Here is an 18,900-nt window from a genome sequence, read left to right as displayed (position 1 = left end):
AACCCCAATGACTGTAGCCCACCAGGCTCCTCTGTCCATGGGATTCTCCAGGCAAGACTACTGGAGTGGGTCACAACCTCCTCCTCCAGGGAATCTTCCCAACCCAGGGACTGAACTCGTGTCTCTTACATTTACAGGCAAATTCCTTACCACTGAGCCACCTGCGAAGCCTGGTGACCTTCTGAGATGGACACTATCACCTGGCCATGAACTGCCTTATCCAGCCACTCCCCAGCACAGCAGCAGAGGTGAGTCCATGTCCCCTATACTCAGAAGGTCCTTACCTAAGTTACTTTGAGAAAGGCTAAAACTAACACACACACCTACCTAAAAATTTCATTCACCGTACATCCAAATCCTTCAAATTTAATCATCAGGGATTATCTCCTTTGCTCCTTTCTTCCAGTAAAAATTAAAACTGCGAACACTACTAAGATACATACCACGTTAAATTATTTTTCTTACAAGGATATTGTCAGATTTTTTCCTCTTGCAAGGAAAATCAAGAAAAAAATTAATAAAGAGCATTATCTTTTAAACTCATATTGTACTAAAAAAACTATACTATAAGGGAAATGTAGAGCTGATAAAGTCACATATGATGATAATAACTAACACCTAAATCATTCTCACTGTGTGCTACAAACCCTTCTAAGCATTTCTCATTTATTAACTCACTTAAGAGCCTCGGAATTAAAGGAGGGAGGTTCAGATGAAGAGCTGGAGCACTAAGGATTTGGGGTCCAGGCTGCACTACCCAGATCTCCTCCTCACAGAGTAGGGGCTTCCCCAATGGGAATGTTGGGTAACTGATAATGCTCAGCTCGGTCTTACTCCAGAGTCGCCTGAGCCAAGGTCAAGCCCTGTCCAAGGACAGCCCCCATCTCACGACTGGCTAACATGGGGTAGAAAGGCCTGGCTCCCTTACCTCGAGACAAGACAACTCTGAAGGGTCTGCTCGGCTCCGGAACTCCCAAGGGGATCAGCAGAGGCCTTGGCTGCCATCGTATTGACTTCACCTCCTCCTCCTGCCCCATCCAACTTCCTTCACTCCCTCACAGGTATTATATACCTCAGCACAAGCCCCAGTAAACATCCCGCCCAATCAGAACCTGCTTTCCAGGAACCTAGGACTCAAGTCCAGGCACTTTGGCTCCAGAGTCCATGCTCATAAACAGTACACTGAAATTCTGACGGTAAGGCAGATTCAGAAAACAAACTCCATGGGTGTTTCCACAGGCCTCGGAACCTATAGGTACAAAGAGGTCTTGGCAACAAGAACCGAAATTTGCCACAGGACTGCTGGATCTCTGCAAGCTTCCCTCATTTCTGGGGTCTGTCAGCCGTGCTCACCATCAATCCTTTCACGACTGTCTACTCAGGCCTCTTCACTGAAGGCCACTGACTACTGGAGAATGCCACTGTTCTGCCCAGAATCCTCTCTCCTGGTCTCCTAATCCTCGAAACCTATGAGGAAGACACAGCCACCACCTCAGGCTCCATCACCCCAGAGCCCTACTCTGCTACCTGGTTGAAGCAGCCCTCCCTGGCCCATGCTTCTCAGACTCCCTCATGGAAATGGGTCCTTCCACTCTGTCTTACAGTCTCTCTCTCAATACAGCTAAGGCCTCGTTGTTAGGGCACAGTCCCCATCATGGCCCTCTCTGGTCTTTGCTTGTGGTTCAGTGTTCAGAACGCTGCACTTCTAATGCATGGGGTGTGGGTTCGATCTCCAGGTGGGGAACTAAGATTCCACATGCCATGTGGCACTGCCAAAGAAACCAAACCAAAACAACAAAAACTGTTCAACATGCTCAAACATGCTCAATTCACGAGAACACACACTTTGAGGGTCACTGCCCACCATGAAAGCAAAGAGCAAAACCCTTAATCCTTGTTCAGACATAGCTCAGACATCCTCTTTACAACATAAAAGATAAGCAAAAGAACGTCTAAATATTGTAAAGTAATTAGCCTCTAATTAAAATAAATAAATTTAAATTAAAAAAAATAAAGCACAGCAATATGAGAACACATATGTGGAGCAAGAGCTCCACACAACTCCAGCCCAAAGAGCACTGCTGAACTGTATAAAGACCATGAGAAATGAACAAAACGGGAAATTATTTTCAATAGATTGCTAAGAAAGGAGATAAGTGTGTGCAATTCATTTTAGAATGATATACATCAGAAACATATTTTAAGACAATTTTAACTGGATGCTTACTTAGGTAAGCTTCAGTTATCAGAAAACTCAATGAAAGTGAATACTTCATACTGTAATGACGGTAGATAAATAGATCACTCCTGCAGTTTAAGCAGACAGAGCTTTATTTCCCAGAGATGGGCTTCCCAAAACATGACTTCCCCTCCCTTGATTCCACAGACTGGGATCCATGGTACCTTCAGGCATTCACACCCTACCATCACTGCTCCCCAAGTCGTCAGGGCCCTGTTAGATCCCATATCCCTCGATGCCCACCTTAGAACTGAACCCTTCACTGTCTAAGTAAGACTGAGAAGTTATATCACCAGCTCCTTATTCAAGCAGCCACCTGCTTAAAGCCTGGGCCTACTCAAGCCTGGTTTTTTCCGCCACTTCGGTTTTTATATAAAGGACACAGTATTATTCAAATCCTTTACTAGAGTCCTTCCATCACAGAAGCTAAGAGCTGTGGGTCAAACAGGAATACATGGCACTGGACTTCCCAAGCTATTTAATCTGTGGATATAATACGACATCTAGGGTATCCAACTCACTTATTTTTAAATCTACAAAATAAATTTCACTTAGTTAGGAAAGCAAACTCTTTTAGAGTAATGGAATTATCCCAAACGAACCCTGAACCAAAAGTGTTGGTTTTAATTACTCAGAAACACCCAATTTGATTTTCTCAGCCAGCAAGGTGTGGACTTGATTTAGAGAAATTTTACAAGGAGTGTTAAAGGATGCGATCATTTTATAGCTTCAAGTAAAACAATGCATTTACACTAGTACCTTCCGGTCAAGGTCAAGAGCTAAGATAAGACTGGATGAAGCAGGTAAACTTTATCGGAAATGTCATGTGAGGCCAGACCCACGATCCCCCAGACCACCCTTCAGTGACATCTGACACAGACATCAAAGAGCAAGAGACCATTCTACAAAGTGGAAGGAGACTCACACAAAGGGTCCTGACGGAGCCGAGTCCAGACAGAAGACTGTCCAAAGAGACCCATAGATCAAACATAGCCATCCTTTCTTTTAAATTGTACAAATACTGCATCTACCTAAAGATTTATTCTGGGCGTCTCAAGAAGCCAGTTTCTCCTCCTGGGGTAAAATGTTGCTCACAGAAATACCTACTACATAAATTTAAACTGTTCTTTTATGTTAAACCTATGTCTCTCAGTTGTGTGGTCTCCCTAGCACTGCTATTCTTGGATTTGCGGCAGAGAATTCATGACTTTCCTTAGACTTGGACTCAGATGAAGGTGAGGTCTCCTTTCAGGCTTCATGGTTCAAGACTACAGCACTCATATCGATTTAAAGACACCCCCCTACTCTCATGATATGCAGTGTATTTCTCTAGACCTTTCCCAGGTATGTCTGTCTTGAGGTGCAAGAACAAACCTTCGAGGGAGCCATGTAGGAAAAATTCACAAGGTTCAGACACATGGATGAACACAGACATTCAGCATGAAAAGATCCCTTTTAGGAGGTGATGTGTGTGTGTGTGTTAGTTACTCAGTCACGTCCAACTCTTTGTGATCCCATGAACCGTAGCCCATGAGGCTTCTCTGTCCATGGAGTTCTCCAGGCAAGAATACCAGAGTGGATAGCCATTCCCTTCTCCAGGGGATCTTCCTGACCCAGGGATCAAATCTAAGGCTCCAGCATTGGAGGCAGATTCTTTACCATCTGAGCTACCAGGGAAGTCCTAGGAGGTAATAACTGAACTCAAATATGTGCTCAAATGCAATATTTATCAATACACCAAAGAATAGTGAAATTCTTGGGATTTCACTGGAAATATCATTTACGCATAATAAGTAAAACATCTGGGGCTTCACCAGTGATCTAGTGATAAAGAATCTGCCTTGCCATGCAAGGGACACAGGATCGATCCCTGGTGGGGGAATTAAGTTCCTACATGGCACAGAGCAACTGAATTCAAGTGCCTCAACTAAAGAGCCTATGAGTCACAACAAAAGATCCCACACGGCGCAACTAAGACCCAACACAGCCGAATAAACAAACAATAAAAATAAACACATGTTCTCTAATGTCTCAATATGTTGTGCATTAGCTTCTATTATAAGGCACACATACTATAAGGCAAATAATATACATCAAATAATACACAGATATATACAGTAATGATATTCTCTTATCTTTATATAAAGCCCAGTATTATCACAATGCCCTAAGAGCTGTACTATAAAGAAGTTTTACTTTCCCTCACTTTTATTTCTGTTACATCTTCCAAAGATTTTATGAGAACAACATCTGGATTTAAAACTCCTGGTTCAATACAGTATAAAAGAATGATTTGAGTGAGGCAAACACCAAATTCACAGACGTGGATACCTAAGTTAATGAATGACTCCCCCGTCACCTACCACAGGAGGCACCCATTCAGGTTTGTCAAATGATACTCAGAAAGTATCTGGGCGACAAAGAACTTATGCGTTTGAACTGTGGTGTTGGAGAAGACTCCTGAGAGTCCCTTGGACTGCAAGGAGATCCAACCAGTCCATCCTAAAGGAAATCAGTCCTGAATATTCATTGGAAGGACGGATGCTGAAGCTGAAACTCTAATACTTCGGCCACCTGATGTGAAGAACTGACTCACTGGAAAAGACTCTGATGCTGGGAAAGACTGAAGGCAGGAGGAAAAGGGGACAACAGAGGATGAGATGGTTGGATGGCATCACCGACTTGAAGGACATGACTTTGAGCAGGCTCCAGGAGTTGATGATGGACAGGGAAGCCTGGCGTGCTGCAGTCCATGGGGTTGCAAAGAGTCGGACACGACTCAGCGACTGAACTGACCCCAAAGTCAGGTGTACTTCATTTCAACGTGTTTTTTTTTTTTTTTTAACAATACCTTCTATACATATTCTTCAGAGAAGGCATAAAAATTACAATTCCTTATAAACTTTTTTTTAGGTAAATGCCTCTTTAGAAATCTTAAAAGCAGTGCTCATTGGGGTAAGCTGGGTGAAAGCTAAGTAAAAACTGGACTATATTTTTCTAATTTCCTGTGAGCCTACAATTATTTCAAAACAAAAAGGTTTTTTTAAGTGCTAACAATTCATTTTTACTTTCAAGAAATTAATGCATAAAACTGCATCCAATTCAGAGACTAGATAAAATAGAGTCCTATCTAAATAAAAAGGTTAGATCATTTTTCCAAGGAACTATAAAATATAAAACATCACAAACTCTAATAACAAAAGTTTCATCCCCAAAGTTACTGGATTCCAAACTTTATGAAAACATATTTCACAAGAAATATTTGAAAGACCAAATAGCAATGATCAAAGCTATTGATACTACAGTGGAGGAATTTCTCTAGAAGAAATAGACTTCAGATTAAATTTGAGTGTAATGATTGGGCATCTCTGACTGGTCTGTCCTGATTTTTTAAGTGACTAATTATCATTCCACTAAGTAAGTATTTTCACTACAAAATATGCTATCCACTGTGAGGACCACGAGAGCTACTCTGACACAGTTCTCACAGTGAGGAGGCCGAAAGTGTACGAAGACAACAGGAACACATATGAAACCAAAGGCAGTGCAGAACAGTAGGCATAAAGGGATCAATTAGTGTACAATTCACTGCTGAACATTTTGGCAATAAAAAGTGTGAGTACTTGAATAATATTTTCTTCTGATGTTTCTAGACGGATGTTTTAGTTTCATATCTTAATGTACTTTTCAAGGGAAATTATCTGATCTCATTTATCTAAATCTTTTGAGACGCTTCCTATCCGCCTTCTCTCTTTTCCCTGGCAAAGCAGTTCAACTTGTAAAACTGCAAATGTGTGAACTGTGTGTTTCTTCTCAACCTGTTAACACTCAGCAATTTTCTAAAAGCGATTGTAATCAGTACGCTAGCCATCTCCTGCCACAAAGCCCTACTCTCTGCTAACATCAGGAGTGCTCATCTCACATTCCTAAGGACATGTCTCTAGAGGTCAAAGGAATGAAGGCATTTCTGCAGCAGCTCGAGGTGTGAGGCCTTGATGCAGCTGCAGTCGACATGCAACACTCGAGGGGAAGGTTCTAGGAGGGCAGCCATCCATACAAGGTCCAATCAAACTGCCCGGCTGAAGATCTCACTCCGTCCTCAGCTGAACTAACAAGTTTCACAAATAACACTTTCAGAACTTCATTCATGGTCAGTCTGGGGTAGAAAGTACCAAAGCCTGCCTTGTGTTAAAGACATTAAGAACCTCCAGGGACTTCCCTGGTGGCATAGTGGATAAGAACCCACCTGCCAATGCAGGGAACATGGGTTCGATCCCTGATCCTATAAGATTTCACATGCTGCAGAGCAACTAAGTCCCAGCACCACAACTACTGAGCCCGTGCGCCACCCTTACTTAAGCCTGCACACTCTAGAGCCTGCAAGCCACCACTAATGACTGATGCTTCAACTACAGAAGCCCCCTGCGCCCTAGAGCCTGCAAGTTGCCACTACTGAAGCGCATGAACCTAGAGCCTGTGCTCCGTAGCAAGAGAAGCCACCACAATGAGAAACACAAGCACGGCACCTAGAGAGTAGCTCCCGCTCTCTGCAACTAGAGAAAGCTCACATGCAGCAACAAAGACCCAGCACAGCCAAAAATAAATTTTTTAAATACATAATAAATAAACAAATATAGCACTGTGTACATGTCAAAAGAATTGAAAAAAAAAAAAAAGAATCTCTCCATCAGGCCATTAGAGACAACAGATTTCCACGCTGAAGAGCAGGAGAAATGGAAGAGCTACTCTCACTTCACTCTCATGGGACATCAGTTTAGATATTATCATTGTCATGATCCTACTCTTTAAATAGTTGCTCTTCCCTAAATCCACAGCATCAATGTCTTTTAAAAGTCACAAGTGCTGAGTAGACACAAAAGAGAGGAGCCTTGCATCTAGCATTTAACACAGCAATAACCAGACATGCTTGGGTGCTTTTTGTTTTTAAAAGACCCACTTTAACTTCTTACAGGAATGAAATCACCCAGAACAGAAGATGAGGCTTTCTGAAATTCACTATTTGTAAAATAGTAGTTTAACAAGGCAGACCATAATTACCCCTTGTATTTATTTCAATTTTCCATAGCATTATGTCTGTAACAAGAAAACAAAAGCTGTCTTGTTATTCTAGATGATTCCATTTTTCCAGTAAATCACCCTAAAGCAGCCACATTCGGGTCAAGCGCATATGAGGGATGCTACCTAAAATGTAAACGTCCTCATAAAATATAGACTAACTTATGTTATTCTGAAGCAATATGTATTATACACTCAGTACTCTGAGAACTGCAAAACAGTTTTACTTAAATGACAAAAGCCAACCAGCCAACACTACCACCACCAGCTCTCAAAAAAAAGGAAAAGACTCAAATATGAGAAAAAAGAAAATTCAGCCTTTGGGTAAGAAAATCTAACTAGATTTACACATCAAATTCCAAGTTCCTTCTGCTGCAAGTCTGGTTTTGCAAAGGGATACCTTCTATTGTTTATCATGTAATTCTCCAAAATAAAGATCATGCAAATTCTCATTATATTTCATTTAAATATAAATATAGGCATTAAACTCCTTTTCAGGTGAAGAAATAAAGAGGGTCAGAAAGTCACACCAAAAGTTGAGAGTCAGACCTTTCAAAGGATTAGGAATCACTGCTTTACACGAGTTTATAAAGTATATGCTGCAAGTTTGCTTCTGACATTATAATCAACGTATCTGAGAATGATCTTATCCATGCTAAGCTGAAAGGGCTCTCTACAAGCTCCAGTTATCAGATTGTTCATCTTTAAATATTCAGTTTTTCACGAAACATGGTTACCAGGGTATCAGCACTGGAAAACCCACTACAAGATTTTAAATCTGAAAATTGTTGGCCAGCATTCTAATTATAGAAGCAAAAAATATTCAGTGCGTAAGCTCTGAGGGCTCACCCATAGGGTGAAGAGCACTTTAATCATTTTCGAGGGTTTTCCCAGTCCTGTGTTACTTGGGGGCATAAACTTGATATGAGCTATATAGTGAAACGGGTGATCTCAAGCTGCTGGCTATTAGACTCAATTTTTCAAGCTGATGTTTAATAAACCCTGTTCCCTGCTCAGCTTTAGCATAAAAAGTAAAAGTCCTAGAGAAAAAAAATGTAAAAACAGTGTGAAGCATGCAGAGTTAACAGTTCAAAAAGACTGCTTAAGTGTGTAGTTCATTCATTCAGCAAACAAGCATTTATTACTGTGTCAGGAACTGTTCTCACTTGTTGGCACAATTCAAGAGTAAGGTATGTTTAGAACACAACAACAATAATGAAATAACTAAAATATGTTTGGCCATTTACAGTTTTGAAGAAAGCTTTAAAAATAACACCTCAATTGTCTTCCATAATAGCTCTAATGAATTCGGTTTTACAGCCATTTTAATAACAATGAAAAATAAGAGATCTAGATGATTTTCTAAATTCTCTAAATCAAGTAACTTATAAGTAATAGAGCTGGGTCTCCAACTCATACCTTCCAAACGTACATTTCCATCAGTCACTGGGCAGAACCACATTACAAGATGCTCTACTCTCATGGGAACCACAGAGGATATATTCTGTACGGTTCTGAACTGTGTTAAAGCTTTTAAGGAAAAAGTTTTACAGATCCAGACTAGGATGTGTACAAGTTCAAATATTTCTATTCAAACAAGATACTACAAAAACTGTTTAGAAGCAACTAGGCCCAAGATGTTGCAAGATTCTACTTCCCCGCAGACATGCTGAGTATCCGCTCATCTAATACATCAGCACATGCTAAAGGGCACACTCACAGGTGCCATGACAGTCCATAAAGGGCCAAAATGTGGGCTGTGGCCCAATTCCTGGAAATCCCCGCCCATTCCCCAAAATAGATGGAATCTCCTCCCACTTGTTAGCCTATAAAATTACCCAGTCCATAAAAACCAACAACCCCATACCTCCTGGGCTCTGGAGCCCCTCTCATCTTCTGAGATGGCCACATGCTCCCTATGGAACGTATATTCTCTGAATAAACTCATTTTCACTTAAAAAAACTGCTCTAATCTCTTCACCCATTTATTTTAGTTATTATATAAAAACACTGGTGAAATGAGTCTGCCTGGTTAGCTGAGCTTTCTAGACAAATAAGGTAGGTTTACTCCACAAGTCCTAAAATGTTCCTTACTTGGGATAATATACTGGACAGAAACTCCTAAGCCAAAACCTTGAACTAGAACTTCACAGAAGAAAAACAAAGCCAATAAACATATTAAAAAATACAAAAGGTACTCCAGGAAATGCAAATTAAAACCACAATGTGATACCACTACATATCCACTGCTGCTGCTGCTGCTAAGTCGCATCAGTCGTGTCTGACTCTGCGCGACCCCATAGACGGCAGCCCACCAGGCTCCACCGTCCCTGGGATTCTCCAGGCAAGAACACTAGAGTGGGTTGCCATTTCGTTCTCTAATGCAGGAAAGTGAAAAGTGAAAGTGAAGTCGCTCAGTCTTGTCCGACTCTTAGCGACCCCATGGACTGCAGCCTACCAGGCTCCTCTGTCCATGGGATTTTCCAGGCAAGAGTACTGGAGTGGGGTGCCATTGCCTTCTCCGACATATCCACTAGAATGGCTAAAATTAAAAAGAGAGATAACAGTAGCTGTTTTTAAGGATATGCGGCCACCAAAACTCTCATTAGATGCTGCTATCACTATCTACTAAGACTGGCTCAACAATTCAACTCATAACACACATCCCAAATTCCTACCCATACTAAAAGACATATGTAAGAATGCTCAGAGCACTGCTTTTCATAATAACCAAAAACTGGGGGAAAAAAACCTCAAATATCCATCAAGAGTGAAATGGATAAATAAATGTGGCCTTCTCATAAAATGAAACACGACAGTACAATGAGAAAAAACAAACTGTTGCAAAACGAAAAACAAGAATGAACCTCACACATATAACACTGAGCAAAAGAAGTGAGGCAAAAAGGATACAGAACATGTATTCTGGTAGAAAGTTCAATAACAGGTAAAAGTAACCTGCAGCCCCAGAAGGGACTTCAGGAGGGAAGCTACCCTTGGTGGGAGGAGAGTGGGGCTTCTGGCTGCTGACAGTGGCCTATGTCTTGGCCTTTGGTGCTGATGCCCAGGGCTCTATTCACTTAGGTAAATCACTGAACCGTTTACTTATCATTTAACGACACACATACTTTTCTATACCATACTTTTCCCTGGTAGCTCAGTTGTAAAGAATCCGCTTGTCAATGCAATAGACGCAGGTTTAATCTCCAGGTCGGGAAGATCCCCTGGAGAAAGGAATGGCAACCCACTCCAGTATTCTTGCCTGGAGAATCTCACAGACAGAGGAGCCTGGCAGGTTGCAAAGAGTTGGACACTACTTAACAACTAAACAACAACATACTTTTCTATACACGTTATATTTCCATAAAAACTTAGACAGACAGGAAGAAGAGTAGGAGAAAAGAAAGAAAGAAAGGAGAAATGGAAGAGGGGAAAGGAAATGTATGAAGTGATGTTATCAGGACGGTGGAAAGAGTCCTCAACCACCAAGCTTCTTTTCATTCTCACGTCTCTTAGCTCTTAATCGATCTCTTCCTTGACTACCAAGCTGTTCTCAGGGACTTTTGAATGTTATCCATGCAGCTGCCAGTACCAGGCCATTTCTATCTTCCAATCTGTAGTTTACTATTTACCACAGGACTAGATATGTTATAATCAGTCACACTGCATGTGAACAGCCACTCATATGAGGGATCTCCTATGAGTAAAGTGAATCCTCTTTAATGTAGGTCTTTCTTTTTAACCTCTGTTTTGCCTGCTTAGAGGCTGTTTTGCTGACGAATATGCCAGATACAGGAGTTACCAAAAGATGGAGATGTTCCTGGGCTCTAGGGCTTTCCTGGTGGCTCAAATGTCTAGTAAAGAATCAGTCTGTAACCCAGCAGGAGGAGAAGGGGATGACAGAGGACAAGATGGTTGGATGACATCACTGATTCAATGCACATGAGTTTGAGCAAGCTCCAGGAGAAGGTGAAGGACAGGGAAACCTGGAGTGCTTCCGCCCATGGGGTCACAAACAGCCAGACACAATTGAGCGACAGAACAACAACAATAACCCAGGAAACCCCAGTTTGATCCCTGGGTCAGGAAGATCGCCTGCAGAAGGGAATGGCAAACCACCAGTATTCTGGCCTGGAGAATTCCATGGACAAAGGAGCCTGGCGGCCTACAGCCCATGGGGTCGCAAAGAGTCAGACATGATTGAGCTACTAATACTAACACTTTCACTTTTTCACTGGGCTCTACCCATGAATACTAGGTCTCTAGGCTAAAGCTAGAATCAACCAACATAAAATTCCAGATCCCAGGAGTTTACTTACTTCCAAAGTAAGTATAAGAGAATATCACTAGTGAATACGTTTATAAAAAAGAAAAGAACTGCTAACTTCTTATCCAAGACATTATGAACAGCTTTGCTAACTATGTCATTCATAGAACATCCTATCAGTTTCAAAGAATATATTCCTTTCTCATTTTGTATTTTTACTAACTTTGATTTTTTAAATCCTCCCAAAAAGTATACTGCAACTTTTATTTAAAACTTCAAGGTTTCCAAAACAGAAACTCGAGTGCAACAAAGTCTCTTTCTACACAGTAATCCACAATGTAAAAAAAAAAAAACCTGAAATACTACTTGTAAAATCCTTTTACATCTTAATTTATGTAACTTCTTTCTGTACTCATTCTCCATGAAAAATAAAAGTTAGCTCTCAAGACTGGAGCTAGAACTGGGGCACACAAACTGAAAAAAGTCACCCACGGGCACTGCTGCTGCTGTTGCGGCTGCTAAGTCACTTCAGTCGTGTCCGACTCTGTGCGACCCCATAGACCGAAGCCCACCAGGCTCCCTCATCCCTGGGATTCTCCAGGCAAGAACACTGGAGTGGCTTGCCATTTCCTTCTCCAATGCATGAAAGTGAAAAGTGAAAGTGATGTCGCTCAGTCATGTCCGACCCTCAGCGACCCCATGGACTGCAGCCCACCAGGCTCCTCAGTCCATGGGATTTTCCAGGCAGGAGTACTGGAGTGGGGTGCCATTGCCTTCTCTGCACAGGCACTGCAGGTCCTGAAATAAAGAAGAGCTGGGTGTGTGCATCCACTACACAGAATGATAAACAAGGAGCAGAAACTCTCACCTTACATCAGATCAATGTTTATCTGCTTTAGTATCTTAAAAACTGTAACTAAAACAACACTCATTCGAGGACAGTCATTTCAGAAACAGGTATCAGTAGTTCAAAGATGAAATATTCATTCCCACCTCAACCAATAATTTTCCACTTAGTTTAAGAAAAGCATACAAAGTTCCCTGTGCCTTGGCTTCCTCATCTTTTAAACAAGCATGATAATCCCTTACATCTACTTAATTTGCAGAAAAAGATAATGCTTTGGCTTCTAGAAACAACTATAGGTGTACAGGGTTTCACCATGATGAGGTCTATCTCCATCTTTTCGAACATGTAACTTAATCCAAAGGCAAATAAGACCATATCATCGAGGGTGAAATTATGAACCTCATGAAGAAGATTGGAAGAAAAAGTTTTTTCTCTTCTTTGTCACAGCAGGTAAATAAATCCATCATATTTCATAGCTGGCTGTCCTTTTGATGCCCTGTTGGAAATGCCATTCCACTGCAGAGACTAGAGAAATGCAATAAAAGTCATTGCCACAAAATCATTATGACAGTCATAAATACAGCTTTCAGATAAAATAATCAGCCACCTCTACAAATGAGGAGTACTCGTGCACCTGTGCATGTGCCTGTGTGTTGTGCGTAATGTACATCGGACAAAAGGCCTGAGTAAAATGGTAGGTTAGAAAAATCCATCTTCACTGCTGGAAAAATAACCAACAGTGTGCACTACAGGGGATATAAAATATCACATTAGTGTTAGAAGGACAGCAGCATATTTTCTACTTGTGACATAAATCAAACTCTTAGCTATTGGGAGAAAGGCAAATATGTACGTGAAATACAACTTAGCCCTGATCTTGTATGAACGAAACATTATTCTTTCCCTTCTTTCAAATTCCTACATTATGCAAAAAATCCCCGAAAGTAGCAAGATCTAGTTTTGTAAAGTCTTACGAACTTTATGTAAGTTTAGGATGTTCCTAAACTATGTGTTTTGCTCAATGGCCCTCCGCAACACACTAATTTCATAATTCACAGGTTGACCTCAGAAACTGCAGCCACAGTGAGAATCCAGATATGTGTTCCGCTCACAGCTTCCTCTGTCCCATCAAATCATGTACCCTGATTCTTTTCATTCAGCTATATAAAGGAAAAACTCCTTAAAACTTTCATCATTGCTACATTTTTCTCTTCTGAGTTTGTTCTTTCCACTCCCAGTCTTCATACCTATCAACTCCAGTCTCGGCTTTCATTCACATTAAAAACGAACACCAAAAACGCTCCAGGAAACAAGCAGATGATGTGTATTGGCACACTTAAGTAGCAGTGACTTCTCACAGGACTAACAACACTAGTCCTCGTGGACTGCAGCGCCCTCAGAGGCAGGCGGAGAAACCTGATTATCTACGTGATTCACCAACTAATATGTATTTCCTTTCCTTAAGTGTTGTGTTTTCTTTAAGATGTAAGCCATGGCCAGACATCGATCTTGTTATCAGAACGAGGGATCAGAACCTGAAAATTATACTTGCCAGAGCTCAGTGAAAAATGAAATTACCACCAGAGTGTGCTGGAATTTGTCCCAAAGGTTACCCATTTCTATCACATTTTTTCTGTAAATATGATTCCCTGTAGTGCTTTCACACATGGGTGTAAACCCAAAATGTATTCTAATCCTTTAAAAGATGAAAATAATAACACGAATATTCCTACATTTAAAGTCCTTTTATGTTAACAAAGTGAACTAAAAGAGATACACCACTATAAACAGTACATTCTGGATATTTCATTGGCTGGCATGCCTTATATATGTTACTAAGGGTCATGCTGTAGAATGACCCCGAACCATTAAATGATACTCCAAATCTCATTTTGAAAACACCTTCTTGACGGTGTCTAAGGTGGACATGCCTAGAACTATCAAACTATCCCATCTTATCCCTCCCACACTCATACCCTGATAAATGCGCTTTGCCTCAAGAGTTCGTAAGAGTTCTACTTTCCTCTCTCTACCCATATATGTGGCAGGTTTTTGTCATCTTACCAGAGACGCTGAGATAAAGTAAAAACTATTGAATTTCAAGATGTAATAGCAAGAGAACAGAATCCTATCACTACATTTAACTTTAAAATGAAAGTAAAAGTTTTTTTCTCAGTTGTTAAAGCTATAAAAAAAGCAGCAGACATTTTCCTTTGACTGAAGCTATACCAATAACCTCAGTCTAAGTGCCATTATGACCATGAAAATCACTTAAATGCTAATGTGATAGATAACAAGGAAGAGAGTTCTTAAGTCAGAAGCCTTTCAAAAGACATTATGTTGGCTATAAGAAGCTACTGGATACTGTTCTCATTGCTGTGAACAACCTATTCAAATCAACATGAAAAAATAAGCCCTAATGGGCAAAGTATGCTTAAATTTAATTCAGGTAATATTCAAACTCCAAGTCCCAGATACAAGGAAAAGGGGAAATATGGTACAAGGCAGTGTCTCTCAGGAAAGGAACCATTCCAGGATTTGAGACAATGTGTGTTTGGCACAACCCAGTGTTCACGATTTCCCATTAGCCCCAACTTTCTCCAGCACTGAAGTGAAATGGGAAAAGAAATGAGGAACATAAACCAAAACTGTTAAATGCTCTTCATTGTCAAGTCTGGAAAGAGCTTGCTGAGGGCCAATTACGTTGTGAAGGTAAGGCCTTGAGAAGGAGTGAGGGGTGGGGGGGGAAACACGGAAGTTTTACAAGGAACTCTTCTGAAAAATGGTTTACCATGGTCGAACAGAGGTAGAATGGCTTCCTTCTCCATCTTTCCTATCAAGTTCGGGTTTTTTTGGTGTTGCGATTCTTTTGTTCTTTAATTAACTTCCCTTCTTGCGGGGCTTGCTGCAGTTTGCTGATGTAGTTCCCAACTGCTACCTTCCTTTGGCGACTCTTATTAACGGACTGGCAAAGGCTGGGTAAAATGCACTTAAGAAAGAAGAAATCACCTCCTCTTGCCAAGACGCACATGTGCCCAGTACCTGAGGAAGAGCTCCACTGTCGCCGGCCAAGAGAAATTCCAGTTTAACCTCCCCTTTCCAAATCAACAGCAAAGAAGCGTGTGTGTGTGTGTGCCACTTGCAGAGAATCTGCCTGACTCACCCCCGCTTTCGGCGTGCCAGGGAGAGATGTGAATGATCGGTCTCCCGGCTGATAGTGAAGTGGGGGTCGCGGTCCCGGTGGCACCGAAAGTCCCCTGCCCCCATCCTCCGGCCTCCCCCGCTAGTGTGTCTGGGGATGTCTCCCTCTCCGGCAGGTGCCCGGCCACGCTGGGGCCACCAAAGCTCACCCAGGCAGGAACACACGTGTCCTGCGCCGGAGCCCAGCCCCCGGGATACAGTGGCCCCACAGTCCGGGCAGGGACGCCAGGTGAGCGCCGCGGAGGGGTGTCGGGGAGGGGGGCGGGCTTGACCATGCGGGTGCAGCAGGACCATCCAACGTCCCCCTCTAAACGCTAAGAAGAAAAAAGTACTTTTCTGCGGAATCTGCTTCCACACTCCGCCTGGCGCCCAGCCCCCGAAGATGCCCGGCCCGCAACTGACCTCTCTCTCTCACTCCCCGCGCGCGCCCAGGCCGCCCGCGCCCCCTCCAGGACCTGCCCCGAGCTGACCCTCCTTCCCCGGCCCTGGCCGGGTGCTCACCTCCTGGGGTCCGGCTTCCGTCGCTCGTCCAGTTTGGCGGTTGAGTGTGGGGCTGCAGCAACCGCTGCCGCCGCCGCCCTCGCTGCCACCGCCGCTGCCGCCGCCTCCGAAACGCTGCCCGGCGCGCCGCCGGGGCTGGAAACCGGGAGCCCGCGGGATCCCGGGAGGCGCGGGCCCGGGGCGCGGCGGGGCCGAACCGCGGGAAGTTGTCGGCGCGAGGCGCGGGGCTCGAGCCACCCCCGCCCAAGTAGTCACAACTTAGCAGTCCGGGTGGGTGCGCGCTCCGGGGCGGAGGGAGGCGAGGACAGGGCGAGGGCGCGGGGGCGGGAGGGTCTCCGGAGCCGGCAGGACTGGACCCTGAAAGAGGGGAGAGAGCGAGCGCGGGGGCAGATGTCTACACGGCCCGCGTGGTGCCTGGCGGGTGAGTGTGTGAGAGCGCGGGGCGTCTACTCTACTTTGCCTTCTGCAGCTCCTGCATATTTATGGGGATCGCCGAGGTTCCTGCCGGTAACTACCACTGCAGCAGCGGCGCCCGGCCCGGACGCCCCTCGGGAGCGAGCCCGGGGAGGGGGGTGGATCGGGAGGGCGGCGGTGGCGGAGGCTGTGCCACGAGCGCGAGCCCGCGATCCATATTTAAAGCCGCCACTGGCCTCGGCCGGCCCCCCGGCCCTGCCCTCGCTCGCGCCCGCCCGCCCGGCCCCCACCGCTCCGGGCCGCCGCTCGGCGTCACCAGCCCGGGCATCGCGGCGGCGGGGAGGGGCCTCGGGCCGCACCGCCCCCGGGGGCCCGGGCTCTGGGCGCCGCGTCCGGCTGGAACTGACCGAAGACCCGGCTCCTGACCCGCCGCCTCCGCTTCCCTGGGTTCCCTCTGTCTCTCTCTCTCTCTCTCTCTGGCTCTGCCTCTGACTCTGTCTGTCTGTCTGTCTGTCTCGCGCGCGCGCTCTCTCTCTCTCTCTCTCTCTCTCGTGCCCTGAGCCGGCTGCTAAGTCCCAGCTTTTTGTCCGATTTACAAGAGTTCCCCGCTGGGGAGAGCTTCCTCTCTCTTGCAGAACTGAAATGACTGGGACAGATCACTCTTGAAGCTACTTTTATAAAAGTGGAGGGAAACAGGTAGAGAGCGCGCTGCCAGCACGCTGTGTGAAGTTGTTCACCTCTAGCACAATGTCTGGGGAGAGCGCAGCTGTCAGCCTTGTCCTTCGCTTGTCACTGATGACTTCTGTCTTCCTCAACCAGTTTGGGAAACATCTTTAGTCATCCAAGGGAGTTTCTTGAGGATATAAATGGATTATTGTATTTACTCTGTTTCTAAGGCTAATAGAGGTTTAAGTCCTCTTTGCCAAGCAAATAATACTACTAATAATATATCAATGACCAGCCCCATTTTGATCAGTTAAGTAGACCATAAATATATGAACAGACTGTCGGCACTGACACCATCTAATGTTCTGAATACTGCTAGAGAGTAGCCACTTAATGGATTTGAGCCACACAGTATATGATGTAAGCCCATGTGCATTTCCTATTAATATATATTATATATTTAATATACATATGGAAGTCACTGACCAAACTGCATCTCTGAGGGTAACCACCGGAACACATAAAACCCTACAGAAATAATGTCACATGCTCACTACCTCCGCCAAAGATTTGTTTCCAAATTCTTTCTTCAATAGCAAGTAAAAGTCACCCAGTTGTGTCTGACTCTTTGCGACCCCATGGACTATACAGTCCATGGAATTCTCCAGGCCAGAATACTGGAGTTGGTAGCTGTCTCTTCTCCAGGGGCTCTTCCCAACCCAAGAATCGAACCCAGGTCTCCCGCATTGCAGGCGGATTCTTTACCAGCTGAGCCACAAGGGAAGCCCTTTCTTCAATCCTAACCTATAATTAATAAGACCCCTAGTGGGGAAAAAAATCTGGAGGAAAATAACTTGGAGACAAAAGTCTTCTTTCTAGTATTTAAAACTGGAATAGACATATTATTTATTGTACCTCACCAATGCTGGCAAAACAGGTATATACTTGAACCTTTAAATAAAAAAAAAAACCTAGTGTGTTTAAAATCCTTGGTGAGTGCTCAGGAGACACTGGGATGACCAGAAAGTATCTAATGTCTAAAATTGAAATGCATTAATGTCATGTGTCTGGCTGTTGTTACCTCAATGCTCACACATTTTACATTACCCACTGCAATAACGTGGGAAATTCAAGTTTTGTTTTTTTTTTTTACTTAAATGTAAAGATTTTGCCTACATAACTATACTTTGTTTTTAGACTAATGTTAAAATTAACTTTCAGTCCCTGAGCACACAGTTAGCAAGAATCAGCAACCCCAAAGTAAGCTCACAGGAAAAGAGAAGCCACTTTTGTATTAAGAATTTGCCATTGCTGTTCAGCAGTTTTTCACACTGTGGATTATGTATTTCAACATAGCTGGCAATTTCTCATTATCATCGTGAACCAGCCATGAATGGTCAGTGTTGGTGACTGTTTGGGAAAGGAAAAGTCCAAGAAACTTATGTTTTCCAATATTCTGCTGCAAAATACATCAAACTGGCCTTTACCCAAACCAAAAAAGTAACCCTTAAAGGCATTTTTCTATCAAGATGGACAAAATTTTACCCTGAAAGGAGTATAAAGTTGGAGAGTGGGGTGGGAGGCAGAGAGAGAATTAGAGCACTGTGGGGTGCGGGGTTGTGTGCCCCTTATATTAATGAGAAAAAAAGAGTTGTCTTTGGCAAAAAGCCAGCAATCTGTTATCATTCT

General features: G+C 43.5%; 1 protein-coding gene across 2 annotated transcripts in view; it reads right to left on the bottom strand.

The window, feature by feature from the left end:
- SLC4A4 (solute carrier family 4 member 4) overlaps positions 1–16,746 on the bottom strand; it is a 363,163-nt gene extending 346,417 nt beyond the window's left edge. Inside the window, exon 1 of one of the 2 annotated variants that reach the window (XM_027544701.1) lies at positions 16,132–16,746. The gene's annotated coding sequence lies outside the window, so the exon portion shown is untranslated. The remainder of the gene's footprint in view (positions 1–16,131) is intronic. The other variant, XM_027544703.1, reaches the window with a different exon arrangement.
- Positions 16,747–18,900: the final 2,154 nt, after the last annotated feature.

The sequence above is a fragment of the Bos indicus x Bos taurus genome, chromosome 6 (assembly GCF_003369695.1).
Source record: "Bos indicus x Bos taurus breed Angus x Brahman F1 hybrid chromosome 6, Bos_hybrid_MaternalHap_v2.0, whole genome shotgun sequence".
Taxonomy (NCBI): Eukaryota; Metazoa; Chordata; class Mammalia; order Artiodactyla; family Bovidae; genus Bos; species Bos indicus x Bos taurus.
This window is presented reverse-complemented; position numbering and strand designations above follow the sequence as displayed.